Below are 13,257 nucleotides of genomic sequence, written 5' to 3' on the forward strand. Positions count from 1 at the left end.
CAAAATTGATGTTGAAAATGCATCTGAGCTTAATGAGGACGACAACATGAGTGAAATTTCTGTAGAGGACACGGTTGACTGCTCAGAATTTGTAAAAAACGAACCTGAAAACCACAAGAATCTAATTTCTGAAAATTCAGTGGAGTTCGCTCGATTGTCCCAACAAAAGTCCCCGATCTTAGCAGAGAAAGCGGTTGTATATCAAAAGGTCAGGACCACTCCAAATCAAGTGTACAAGGTCACTGGAGTAACCGAACATCAGACCGCTGAACTCACAGCTATTGTAAACGAAGACAATGTTGATGGCTGCGATGAGTATTTCTGCTCAGCTCCAATAGATAATGCAAACGAAACGGTAGGCTTATCAGAAAGAACCTCATGGATGAGTAAAGGTAGATACATACCAGAACCCTTGAATAAGCCAGATAATTTCGATGAGCCAAGTACTAGTGGTACGAAAGACATTCCTCAAGAGAATGGAAGTTCGGCAAAAGAAGACATTCCCTCTAGTTCCTCAGTTCAAAGTGAAACTCCTACAGTTCAAAGTGAACCAGCCAAGGAGAAACCGAAAATGAAAGCCAATATTCATCATCAACCGAAGCAGATGAGGAATAAGAAACGTGAAAGGAACCAGAGATACAGGATGAATCTCTCTGAAAGGAAACAATTCTGGCAATCCCAAAATGCATATTTCTCACATCAAGACAAGAATATGAAGTTTGAGAACAATCCTATCAAAAAGCATGAAAGCCACAACAACCGAAAGCCACAACAACCGAAAGCCAAGGTTCGGTTCAGAAGAGAATACCAACCGAAAGCAAAGGCTCGGTTCTGAGAATGACTCCAACCGAAAGCATAGGTTCGGTTCAGAGAACTGCTCCAACCGAAAGCAAAGGTTCGTTTCAGAAGTCAAAAGAGATCAAAACTCCAAGGTCAGTCCCACCAATGATCAAAAGCAAAAGGGTCACCTAGAGTCTCCAGCCAAGAAGTCATCTCAATCTAAGCCCACTCCTTCTCATTCATCTAATTCTTCTAATTCTTCCAATTCATCTCCATCTTGCTCTAAAGCTCATTCTGTTCGTTCTCAAAAATCTCATTCGTCAGCTGAACAAAAAGGAAAACAGAAGGTTAATGCATCCAATCCAGAGTCTAAACCGAACGCACCTAATCCTAATAAAATAAAAGTCTTTACCATCAAAAAGAAAGATGAAACAACACTTATAAAACGAACATATCTTGTTGACATCTCTCTTACTATTCCTATTCCAATGAAAAGCTCACGTGGACCCAAGAAACTTTGGGTTCCTAAATCTGCTTAATTTTTGCAGGTTATAAGTGACGAGCAGTTCGACGAAGAATGGTACATCGATAGTGGCTGCTCGCGTCACATGACAGGAAGGAAAGAAGAGCTCAGGGAATACAGGTCTCTTTCAAACGGTGGCAACGTCAAGTTCGGAAACAACTCTTTCGTCACCATAAAGGGATACGGAATGATAACTAATGGTGATTTTACTATAAGGAAGGTGGCTTATGTGGAAGGACTACAACACAACCTCATCAGTGTATCTCAGCTTGTTGGAGGTACAGGTCTCAAAGTCTCATTCGACGATGAAGGTTCTGAAATTATTGAGAAGAAGACGAAGAAAGTAATTCTCAAATCGGAGCATAAGGGTGAAATGTTTCCTCTAAACCTTAAACCTATCAAAGGAAACCCAGCTATATGCTTGTTATCAAAAGCTCAATCTGACGAAAGCTGGTTGTGGCACTGAAGACTCTCTCATCTCAACTTTAAAGATATCAACAAACTTGTCACTGGAGGTCATGTTCGAGGCCTTCCATTGCTCAAGTTCGACAGAGATCATTTGCGTGCTGCATGCGAAATGGGGAAGCAGAGTCGTCAAAGTCATCCATCTATAATTAACACAAAAGTTGTTGAACCACTCGAATTACTTCATATTGATTTGTGTGGTCCATCATCTATCGAAAGCATCGGTGGTAGCAAGTATATTCTTGTTATTGTTAATGAATTTTCACGATTTACATGGGTGTTCTTTCTAAAGCTCAAATCTGAAGTGACTCATAAGCTGAAAGTGTTCATCAAGCAGATTGAAGTACAGCTCAAGAAGGTCGTTCGCAACATCAGAAGCGACAATGGTCTGGAATTCAAGAACAGGGAATTTGAAGAATTTCTAGCAGAAAAGGGAATAAGTCACAACTTCTCAGCTCCCTACACACCTCAACAGAACGGAATTGTCGAAAGACGAAACCGATCTTTGTGTGAAGCTGCCCGAACTATGCTAAGTTTCGCTTCCTTACCTCTTTACTTTTGGGCTGATGCAATTTCTGCTGCTTGTTTTACACAGAACAGGTCTTATCTCAACAAACGATTCACGCTCACACCATACGAGATTCTCAACAACAGAAAGCCCAATGTGAAATTTTTCCATGTGTTCGGCTCACGGTGTTTCATCTTTATCTCTAAAGAACACCGCAACAAGTTCGATGTCAAAGCCGACGAGGGAATCTTTCTGGGTTACTCTCTCACTTCCAAAGCATACAGAGTCCTAAACAAGCGTTCGAGAAAAATCGAAGAGACCTATTACGTGACTTTTGACGATAGCTATGTCAAAAAGCTACAGGCCAAAGAAGACACAGCTGGGGAAATCTTTCCTCAAACTGGCCAAGTCACAGTCTCGATCGCTAATCTATACGAGAAATTTATGGAGCTCTTTGACAAACCAGAGAAAGCCACTCTCTCAGAAGCAGGCGCAGCAGACAACAAGGTAAACCACATGAAGCAAATTGTCGAAGAAGCTGCCATGAGAATGAATGAAGGAGGATCGAATTCTGATGAACCTCCATCCAACGTTGCTTCAGTCGAGGGGGAGCCAAGCTCACATGTTGAGGGGGAGCCAAGCTCTACAACTGCTACCGAAAGTCCAACTGCAACCGAAAGTGCTTCTCCAACCGAAGGTGCATCAACGCCTGAAAGTCCAGCACCACAAGAAACCTCTGAACCTCAAGTTTCTCATAGCTCATCAATCGAGGGGGAGCATGGTGATATGTCACTTGACTACGAAAGCCAATCCGAGCCGGAAGAAATGATCAATGCTGAACTAGACCCAACCTTTGATCCAAACTATCCTCCTCTTACCAGATGGACCAGAGATCATCCTATCTCTCAGGTGGTTGGTGATGTCTCCGAAAAGGTTCTGACCCGATCACAACTGAAGGCAAAACAAACATCCTTATTTTCAAAGGTTGAGTTTTGTATGTTTAACTCATCCGTATCAAAAGTTGAACCGAAGACAGTTAATACTGCTCTCGATCACTCCGATTGGGTTCAAGCGATGCAAGACGAACTGAACGAATTTGAAAGGAACAAAGTCTGGCGCCTCATTCCAACTCCTCCAGATGCCTCGGTTGTTGGTCTCAAATGGGTCTTTAGGAATAAAATGGACAAGGAAGGGAATGTAATAAGGAACAAAGCTCGTCTGGTAGTAAAGGGATATTGTCAGGAGGAAGGGATTGATTATGAAGAGACTTTCGCTCCCGTAGCTAGGCTGGAATCTGTTAGAATATTTCTTGCTTACTCTGCCCACAAAAACTTTGAAGTTTTCCAAATGGACGTCAAGTGTGCATTTCTTAATGGAGAACTCGAAGAAACCGTGTATGTGGAGCAACCTCCTGGGTTCGTGAACGAAAAATATCCAAATCATTGCTACATTCTGGATAAAGTTGTGTATGGCCTCAAACAAGCTCCGAGAGCCTGGTATGAAACGCTAACTAAATTCTTAAAGATGTCTAAATTCAAACAAGGTTCGGTTGACCCAACTTTCTTTCGCAAAAAGGAAGGTAACCACCTTATGATAGTTCAAATTTATGTCGATGACATCATCGTTGGCTCTACGAATCCCAGCCTAACAGCTGAATTCAGAAAGCTGATGGAGACTAAATTTGAAATGAGCTCAATGGGTCCTATTAACTTTTTCCTTGGTTTAAATATTAGACAGGGATCCGAAGGCATCTTTATCAATCAGGAAGCTTACACGAAGACTCTCCTAGCAAAGTTTGGTATGATGGGAGACTCCAAAGTCAAAGTCCCAATGACATTCGGCACCAAGCTAACTCCATCTCTAGACAAACCGGATGTGGATATCACGCTCTATCGTCAAATGATAGGCTCACTAATGTATCTGACTGCTAGCAGGCCTGACATCATGTTTTCTGTGTGTTATTGTGCTCGATTTCAGGCAAACCCACGCGAACCTCACATGCTTGTAGTAAAGAACATTTTACGCTATCTCAAGCGAACCACCTCCTTAGGACTATGGTATCCTTCCAACTCAGGCTTCTTCGTTCAAGCCTATTCAGATGCTGACCTTGGAGGATGTGGACTCGACAGAAAAAGCACCACTGGTGGCTGTCAATTCCTTGACGGGAAGTTGGTTAGCTGGCAATCCAAGAAACAAACGTGTGTGTCGTTGTCTACTGCCGAAGCAGAATATATAGCCGCTGCATCCTGCACCTCTCAAGTGATTTGGATCCAGAGTCAACTTCGAGACTATGGACTCAATATGAAGAAGATTCCATTATATTGTGACTCTGAAAGTGCAATTAGGATCTGTCATAACCCAGTGCAACACTCTAAAACCAAACACATAGCACTGAGGTATCACTTCATCAAAGATCACGTGGAAGATGGAAACGTCGAAGTACACTTTGTCAGAACCACTGATCAACTGGCTGACATCTTTACCAAAGCTCTTCCCGAAGCATCATTCAACAGAATACTGCAAGGGCTAGGTATGATGGAATCAGAGTCAGTACCTCACACTACCTCTCAACCTCACAGGTAAGAAGCGAAATTGACCGAACGTTCAGGTTCAGTTAAATCATGTGACTCGCTCATCACCACAAAGGTAGTTTTCTTGGTTGTATATTTCTTGTACACAGTTGTTTATCTCATTGTTAATAGTATTTTCTGCTTCCATGTCTAAATTCCTTGGTTTTCTAAAAATTTTCAAAACCGAAACCTACCGAAGGTTCGGGTTCGGTTTCTCAAAATTTTCTTGAACCGAAACCAACCGAACGCTCGGGTTCGGTTTTTCAAAATTTTCTTGAACCGAAACCAACCGAACGCTCGGGTTCGGTTTTTCAAAATTTTCTTGAACCGAAACCAACCGAACGCTCGGGTTCGGTTTTTCAAATTTTTCCCAACCGAAACCAACCGAACGTTCGGGTTCGGTTTTTCAAAGTTTTCCAAAGTTTTTTTTACTCTTTCCAAGTCTTATTTTCTTTGCTTACTTTTTATCTTTTAATTTTTTTTTCTTTTTCTTTTTTTTATTATCTATTTCAAAAACTCCAAAAATAGTTTTCTCTTTTAATTTTATTTGTGCTCGTTCGTTTATGGGGATATAATTGTTGGATTACTTAAGTGTCCCTAGAAGCATGCTGCTGTATGTGTCCCAAACCTCATAAGATTTTGAATAATAGCCTTCATGACCTGGTATAAACAAACCTTGTCTTCCCAATAAGGCTACCACATTTATTCTAATCGTGAGCTACCTCACTCTCTTCTCACATGAGTTAAGAGTTTTCTGCTTGGTCCTTCTTTTTGCAGCTGAGGTACTTTATTTTCTTACACCATCTCCATTACATTTCTCCATTACATTCGTTTCATCAACGTAACCCTTGAGACTCTCAGAAATTACCACTGAGGTTTATGGTTACACAACAACTGTGTTTATGATCTTAGTTTCCTGCTACTACGAGCTGAGTGAAACCCAAAATTCAACACCAAATCTGAATTGATGGTGAACAATTAATTTGCTCAAGTTTTCACCAAAGAATTGACGGATGTACCCTCATGAAATCTCAAATTTTATTTTGTGTGATTCCTATGAAACTGTTAAACACCATAACATTTCTTCCCTTGGGATCCAGTTTTTAATTTTTTTTTTGAGATTTTCTATCTTCCAAGCCAATTTCAAATTAATTCCTACCTACTTGTTCAACAGACTACACCGGTCTCACAAGTACTTTGATTACTTTCTTTCTTATTTCAAGATTAGAATTGTTGCATCAAAGTGAAAGCCACCCTGAAGTAGCCTAATTAAAAGAAGCCTTTCAACATTTATTAATAAGTGTTTGATCGTAATTCAACGGGAATCCACATTAACACTTTAAGGTCTCTCTTGACCTTGAAGGAAGAGATTCGTGCCCGGGGTCATTTGTTTCGTGTCATTATTGACATCACATTTATTCCTACAAAGAGTTGCTTTATTTCTTTTGTTTTTACTCTCTTAGCACGAAAATCCTTGATTTTCCAAAAATCTGGTTCTAATAATTTCAGGCTGATTTATTGCATTGGTGGTTAATTATTAAGACGTGATCAACAATCATCCACGTGGGCAATTTATTCAAAAGATGCGATTCAAAAGATAAGACGAAGGGTTGCTGACTCAGGCGGGAAACAAAAGGATTTAATTTCAACCGGTGGTAAAAAAGGGGCGCGTGTGAATTTGAAACGCCCACTCTTTTACTGACATAATGGACGCGTGTGCGAATTTCAAGCGATTCCTCTCTGGCACTTAAAGGCGTGTGAGGATTTGAAACGGTTTGTTCTGAAACGGCTCTTGTTGGGCGGCGTGTTCCTAGGAATCTGACACTCTCTCTCCTACGTGATCATCGCATGCCTTAACTGTCACGCATCTGTCATTCCGGGAAACCTTTTCGTATTTCCATAGAAGATTTGAACAGATTTTTCTCTCTCCTTACAATAACTATAAAAGGCAGTCTCCACTCCCATTTACCTCTTTACTGCATCCGAATTTCCAAGAGAGCAAAAATTTCCCTAAAGCTTTCCTGTTCATCTTCTTCTTCCTACCTTCAACAATGGCAGAATCATCATCCATCCATGCCACCTCACACATCCTTCCCATTCATCCTCAACAGTGCTTGGTGATTGACCTAACACCTCAGGCGTATGATTCTTACATGTTTCCGATCATCGAGTGCCTGAAGTACTCGCAACTCGCTCCTGCACTATCTCGGGTTGAGTCTGTGCCCATGGTGCTCCTATCGCAGGTGTATGCGACTGCTCATTACGATAAAGCAGTTGACAGGGTGTTCTTCGAGGTGTCTGATCACAAGACCTCGATTTCAAGGCAACGATTTGGTACACTGCTAGGGTTTGCTACTGACCCTTCAAGAATCAATCCGGAGACGATTCCGGTGGGCCATCTTTACAATATGTTTTACAATATGGGGTATACAGAGGCGCTCACCTCCATCGCAAAGTTCAAGAAATCCTGCTTGCCGCCGCAGTGGAACGGCATGTTCACAGTCCTCTTCAAGGGCTTATCTGAACGGAGCTTAGGATCCGATGGCTCTAGTCGACTGTTCTTGTCGATTATGTATGGCATCTACAACGGAGTCAATCTTGACTATGGGTTTGTTCTCTGGCAACAACTCATCCAAAGCCTCTCTTCCTCTTCACGACATTCTGAGGTGTCGTATGCCCGGTTCTGGACTCTCATCACAAAGTGGGCAATGGATAAGTTCGACGTTCCCACTGCTGCTGGTGCATCGATGTCTTCGGTTGGTACTTTTCATACCACGAAGATCATCGTCTCTGATGCATCTAAGTTTTCTTTCATTGGCTCTATTCCAGAGACAATGTACGGCGATGTTCCTTCTGACAGCAGGATCATCAGGACGATTAAGGAGTTCAAACAGTCAGGACCGAGGGAACTAACACAGGAAATGCTCAGGTCCATCCATGATGCTGACAAACCTGTTCATAGGGGTAAAAAGGCGGATAAAGGGAAGCAAGTGACCAAAGCGGCTAAAGGTCCTTCTCCCAGGAAGAGGAAACCAACCAAACCTGCAACATCCCCGCAGCCGAAGAGAAGGAAGACTCAACCTAAGCGAAAGCTTCTCATCCCTTCCTCTTCGAGTGACTCAGAAGGCGAGAGTTCGGATTCGGACGGCTCTCAACGAGACGAAACCCCTCCAAGAGGCAACACCCCACCCCGATCTCCTACCCCAGACATGGAACTCCATAATTCACCCATTCCTTCACCTACTCAAACAATCCATACTTCCATTCCCACCATAACCCCCACTACCACTATTCCTCCAACATCTTTCCCTATACCACCACCCATTTTCACACCTGTAACCGAAACACCACCTGTAACCGAAACCCCACCCGTAACCGAACCACCTCAAACCGAATCCCAGCATACAACCGAACCTACCCACACTCAACCACCACCCGAAACTACCCCAACCAACACTCAACCTGAACCTACAAAAACCACCACACCCCCAGCTTCACCACCCCCACCATCTCCAGATCATGCCTCTGATGGAGATAACCCATTTCTTGGTAGTGAAAACATGACCTTCGATTCGGTCTACTTTAGTCCGTTTCAGGTTCAAATTGACGATGAGGACGATGCTCCAGTAACAAAGAAGCATCTAAAGGAGCTAAACGAGAAGGTTGACTTACTTCTTGCGTCATCCACCAACTCTCAGTCCTCTCTATCTGAAGCCGCACTTCAGAAGATTGTTGATGCCTTCTCCAGGGCTCAGCATGATTCGGTAGCTTCAGCCACAGCCGCCATAGATGCCTCCACAAAAGCCTGTGAGGCGACGACCGCAAAAGTCGATAAACTATTCTCAGACGCCTCTTCCCTGTTGAAGTCCTTATAGGAGAGCGCTGATGCCACCAAGACAACTTTGGAACCAATCGTTCAGCAATTGGCAAAGTTCGTCTCAACGGAGTTACAGTCATTCGCTAACCTTCGCCAATCCATTAGCGATGACAACTCGGCCCTTCGTGCCTCCATTGATGAGCGCCTCGCTAAGCTTCAAGAGGATCTCACAGCTGAAAACTCATTAATGGACGTTCTGGCAAGCAAAACCACCGCCCTCAAGGTCAAGAGCACTCAGCTTTCAAACTCACAGCAACAGCTTGAAGCTCTTCGATCCGAACAGGAGGTCATAAAAACATGTGTTTCGGATGTACACGCTGCCCTATCTAACATCCTAGAAGCACACGATCCGATTCTCAATCATTCGGTGAGGCGAACCCTTGCTGAAAAACTTTCTCCTGCCATGGACCTTCTCAGCAAAATCGAAGGCATACCTAGTTTCGTGTCCAATCCGAAACAAGGGGGAGAAGGGAAGAACTCCGGATCGAAACCACCTCCTTCCTCCAAAGCTACTCACACAACCGAACCACCTCTGACTGGTCAAACTTCGGGTTCGGGTGTGAAGGATAAAGGGAAGAACATAGCTGAGGAAGAAGATGAAGATGAAGATAAAGAAACCATTACGGACATGTTGAAACGTAAAAACAGTCGCAATGTTGATGATGATATCAATCGTGTGGCGCGAGAGGCTGAAGATGCCGAACGCAAGAAGAAAGAAGCCCACAATCTCCTTGAGAGCAGGAAGACTCTCTTCCCTGCCTGGACTCGGGAGCGAATGATTAAGGAGGCCATAGATACTCCTAGCATCCTATGGCTCGAGCCGGTGATCTCCTTTGACTGCTATAACTCTGTCGATTCACAGTTCGACATGCCGTTGACTCGAAAGGCGTTTATCTTCCACGCCTTCTCCAATATTTTTGAAGTCCCTCATCCGAACCCTGAGGTTGATAGGGAGCTGATCGAATTCTATCTGAAGGCTGCTCGTCCTCAGTATCAAACATGGAGCGCCCAGAAGATAGTGAATGTTCGGGTATTGAAGCCTTATACCGAAGGAAGATTCATCAATGTTCGGTTCAAGGTGATTCGAGGGTCTGCAAGAACTGAACATCTTATATCCCTGGCAGATCTACCGAACCTAAATCCTCATGATTGGATCGTTTTGCATAACATCCTCTTGACGAATGAAGCTGAATATGGTCCGATTATAGACCATCTCAAAAGGATGTTAGTCTGTTACATCATGGAGGTAGCCCTAATGGATCAGGAGGTAGCCACTGTCTTCAAGAAGAAACCGAAGATAGCTCCTGTGGGATCGGCCAGTGATCTCAATCAAATGAAAATGGGCAAGATCGACCCGAGACGCAATTCGGTCATGTTCACTAGAGCAGAAGGACAGAAATGTCTCTTTGCTTTAGCTGACAAACATCTTTACACCACTGCTTGTCTAGAGCACGTGTTGTCGATCATCCGAAGGTGTAAAGAGAATGCAGCAGATGATGTTAAATACTTCAACGATATGATCCAATGGTACATCAGGTTTAGACAGACGATACTGGCTCTTATCTCGCGTCTGTTTAATACCGTGAAGAAGAAAGTACCTGCCACCGCTGCTGGCCCAAGTAACAAGTGAAGATCTCGCTCCAATTGACGCAAAGGGGGAGATTGTTGGGTTAAAGATTCGTTTGAAGATTGCGTCATTGGGCTTGATTGTTAGTCCATTTATTTTGTACTCTGGTTTGGGCCTGTCCAACCGAGAGCCTGTTAGGTTTATTATATAAGTATATGCTTGCATGCATAATTAGGTTAACAACCTAGATTACAAGATAGAGAATTACGATAGCTTTGATTTTCTTTATCGTTCTTGTAAACCATCTAACCCTCTACAGTTGATGTTCTTGATCGAGCTCTTCTGAGGGTTATTTTATAGTCATTCGACACGTTTGATTCATTCTTGACTTGTTCTTTATTTTCGTGTTCTTGCTGTTTAATATTTATTTACGTGTTTAAGATCTAATCGATCTTCAAGATTAAGTTTTAATCTCATCATGTTCCGATGCAGTATGCAGTATATGTGATTATAATAATTGTTATGTTCTATGCTATGCCATGATCAGTCAGTTCTGGACTTCGGTCTGATGCAGTCAGTTGCGGACTTCGGTCCGATGCAGTTAGTTCTGGACTTCGGTCCGATGCAGTCAGTTCCGGACTTCGGTCCGATGCAGTTAGTTCCGGACTCTGGTCCGATGCAGGGGACAAGGTCCCAGTCAGTTCCGGACTTTGGTCCGATGCAGCTAGTTCCAGACTTCGGTCTGATGCAGTGGGCAAGGCCCAGTATGTGCTTTATATATGTATTGTATGGTATCTGGTAGTTTGGGGGAGCTCACTAAGCTTCGTGCTTACAGTTTCAGTTTTGGTTTCAGGCACTTCTACAAGCAGAGGGAAGAGCTCGGGATGATGGCATCGCACACACCACAGCTTCAGCTTTTATCCTGGGAGTTGATTTAGTTTTTGATTTTGATATGACATAAATATGATACAGTTTTCCGCACAGTGTTTTCATTATGTTTGGGATACATCACGTATGGTTTTATGATATGACACTCAGATTATGGTTTTTGGTTATATTGAAAAATAAAATTTTTGGGTCGTTTCAGATGATTAGTTATGAAGAAGCATAATGTTCTTTTTGTATGTTAGTTTCATGAAGAAACATTTATGTCCATAGCTTTTAGAAATACCATGAAAAAAACTCTATCTAGAACTAAAGATACTAAGGTTAACATATCAGTTTGAAGCTATAGAGGTTTCCTAGTCTATCTTGTGACTCGTTGCCTCTGTTTTTTAGGATTGCTGCAATTATGTTCTTATGTTTATTATAATAAGTACTTCTACTTTATAAAATTATGTTTTTTAACTTTTAACATATTATATTTAATTTATTAGTTTTAATATATTGTTGGATGTAATGCATTATCATTTTAAATCTACAACTTTTGAACTATTTGTATAAAATACTTAAATTATTAATTTAAATATAACATTATAAGGTCAAGTTAAATATAAATTTTAGTTAAACTTAAACAACCCACATAATATTTTGGAAATACTTAAAAGTGATAAATTGTAGAGTCTTTCTAATAATGATTATAAGTTGGTTAATAAGGTTAAATAAATATCAAACCTAAAGTATAATCATAAATAAACTAAATTTCAATATTAAAATAATATATTTACTTCTATTTATAAAGTTATGTCTCTAACTTTTAACATTTTATACTTAATTTATTAAATTTAATATATTGTTGTATGTAAACTATTATCAGTTTAAAGCTATAACTTTTGAACTGTTTTGACAAAATACTTAAACTCTTAATTTAAATATAACATTACAGTGTCAACTTAAATATAAGTTTCATTCCACTTAAAAAACCCAAAGAATATTTGTGAATAGTTTAAAAGTAATAAATTATAGTGCTAAATGCAAAAACTAAATTGTAATCTCAATTTAACTAAAATATTTCATTAAGATATTTTTATAATCGTTAAAAGTTTTCAAATAAGTAGCTTAAAATAAATTATAATAACAACAGTTAAAAATAACTATATATAAATAATTATATTGTTTTCTTTAAAATCAAAAAACAATGTTTGATGTTTTAAATAATTATAATGATAGAAATTAAAATGTTAAACAAATAAATTTTAAAAAAAATAATTAACGATAACAACTATAAATAACATTAAACCATATATTATATTTAATTTTATTCATGTGTAACTCGCGGGTAGAAATCATTCAAATGATTGAGATTATGCAATTATAATCGATTTATATATTTTCATATAATCAAAATAATCAATATATTATATTAGTTTATCATACGAATTATTATATCAAATTTAACAACGCTATTATTATATTTAAAAAACATATATTTATAAAAATTTTAACTATATAGATGTTTGTACACTACGCTACGGACATTGGTCTAGTATATAATATAAAAGGAAATAAAATCAATTTTTTTAATTACACGGACGGTTATGAACCAGTAGAGCACGAGAGGTGAGTTTGAAGGATCTTGGTTTTCTTCTTAAAGGTAGTTCACCTTATGAAGACACCTTACAAACATCATTTTTTTCAAATTAATGAATATGGTGACAACTTTGAGATATAATTTTTGTCAAATACATAATATTCTCTCACATAAATTTCACACCTCCTATATTATATGTAAACCCATCTTTTTCATCCTTCACAACCCACTTAGAATTGTTTTTGAAGTAAATATAAACTAATTCACATAATATTAAACAAATTCACAAACTACTAAACTATCATACAAAACGATTTCAATATATATCTTTATGAATGAATTGAAATACAACTTCGTAAGTTTGAGAGTACAAAGAGAGAGACACATTGAACGAATTATATATCCGCTCCTAGCCTCCTATTCACATCTACGGTACCTTTGGATGACCAAAAATATTTCACTGACGGTATCGCCTCTACCCCACTATAAGCGCAACT

The 13,257-nt window shown here is 40.1% G+C and overlaps 1 protein-coding gene across 1 annotated transcript in view; it reads left to right on the forward strand.

Moving 5' to 3' along the window:
• LOC111898017 (protein SOSEKI 2) overlaps window positions 1-13,257 on the forward strand; it is a 39,857-nt gene that overhangs the window by 22,516 nt on the left and 4,084 nt on the right. The gene's annotated exons all lie outside the window — the stretch shown is intronic.

The sequence above is a fragment of the Lactuca sativa genome, chromosome 5 (genome assembly GCF_002870075.4).
Source record: "Lactuca sativa cultivar Salinas chromosome 5, Lsat_Salinas_v11, whole genome shotgun sequence".
Classification (NCBI taxonomy): Eukaryota; Viridiplantae; Streptophyta; class Magnoliopsida; order Asterales; family Asteraceae; genus Lactuca; species Lactuca sativa.